This window comes from Mastomys coucha, unplaced genomic scaffold (genome assembly GCF_008632895.1).
Source record: "Mastomys coucha isolate ucsf_1 unplaced genomic scaffold, UCSF_Mcou_1 pScaffold23, whole genome shotgun sequence".
Taxonomy (NCBI): domain Eukaryota; kingdom Metazoa; phylum Chordata; class Mammalia; order Rodentia; family Muridae; genus Mastomys; species Mastomys coucha.
In genome coordinates this window covers 5,586,853-5,588,611 of record NW_022196906.1, presented here as the reverse complement: position 1 = coordinate 5,588,611, position 1,759 = coordinate 5,586,853, and positions in this window count along the sequence as shown.

The window sequence follows — 1,759 nt, the reverse complement described above, 5'->3', positions numbered from 1 at the left end:
TTTAGTATTCTTTCTTTATTTAGTGTATTTGGTGCTTTGACTATTATGTGGCGGGAAGAATTTCTTTTTTGGTTCAGTCGATTTGGTGTTCTATAGGCTTCTTGTATGATCATGGGCATCTCTTTCTTTAGGTTAGGGAAGTTTTCTTCTATAATTTTGTTGAGGATAGTTACTGGCCCTTTAAGTTGGAGGTCTTCACTCTCTTCTATACCTATTATCCTTAGATTTGGTCTTCTCATTTTATCCTGGATTTCCTGGATGTTTTGGGTTAGGATCTTCTTGCTTTTTGCATTTTCTTTGACTGTTCTCTCAATATTGTCTATGTTATCTTCTGCTCCTGAGATTCTCTCTTCTATCTCTTGTATTCTGTTAGTGATGCTTACATCTGTGTTTCCTTTCTTCTTACCTAAGATTTCTAACTCCAGAGTTGTCTCTTTTTGTGATTTCTTTATTGTTTTGACTTCCATTTTTAGGTCCTGGATTGTTTTACTCAATTCCTTCACCTGTTTGTTTGTGTTTTCCTGCAATTCCTTAAGGGATTTTTGAGTTTGCTCTTTAAGTGCTTCTACTTGTTTACTTATGATCTCCTGTAATGAACTCCTGGGAGTTGTGGGGCCTGTGCCTCCTGGCCGGCTGCTGTGGTCTCAGAAACTCACAGGAGAGAAAATGGCGGATCCCGCCCGGGTCTCTGGCTTAAGGAGCTCTCTGGAGGTAGGCCCTCCACTTGCAGGGAGGGGGCAGAGAAGGACGCTGTTCCTCCTCTGTCACTCGGAAGCTGAGAGGATCGTGTCCCTGCCGCCTTGCTGCTCCCCTAGTCATGGGGCCTGTGCCTCCTGGCTGGCTGCTCTGGTCTCAGAACCTTACCTGAGAGAAATTGGCAGATCCCCAGGCGGGGCATTTCTGATCCTCCAGGCAAGAATGTATCAAATGCCAAATGGACATCATAACAAGCGCCACTAGCACGATTACCACGGCTTTGGTAGCGCTCTCTAACCTTGAGGAAGGGTTGGAGGAATTAAAACCAAACAGCATGCCTCTCAGAGCTTACCTTGTCCTGCAGTTCTGAATCCTCTCTGTGAGCTTCCGGGTTTCGGCACCAGCTGTGGCCTGCGTAGTCGTCTCGCTGGGAAGAAGACACGCGGACACTAGTATCCTTCTGCAGCAAATGTTTATTGCCCTCATCCAGAGGGAAAAAGGGCCAAGCCAATAATCTGCACTGCTTATATACACCACAGCGCGGCGTGTCGCACCCCAGGATGGGCCGTGATTTGGCATCTTTTCACTCTACACACATGCGCAAACAGTTGTTTACCAGGAGTCAACAGTGGAAGTAGGCGCCATCTTGTCATGGCGAATGCCTCTCCAGCTCTACAGCTCTCCACAGTGGGCTGTAGGTGGGTCTTGACAAAAGAAGACAATGCTTGGCTATTAGGATGAAAGAGTTGGTGAAGATAAGACAGAGTTTGGCAGATGTCAGGGGGTGAAGAAGGTGGAGATGAAGGTTGCAGTGTAAGAATGTCCTGGGGAGGATGAGATAAGTCTAGACCTCTACAGGCTACAGCTCTAGCTCCCTCATCAGCTAGTTGTTTCCCTTGGAGACAATAGACTCATCCATCTGGTGGGATCTACAGCAGACAATCCCAACGGCTATGGAAAGATGGGAGGCCTTTAGGATGCCCATAATTTGGTTTTCATTAATTACTGATCCTCCTTTTATGGTGACTAATCTGTGCTCCATCCAGATAGCAAGAGGACATGA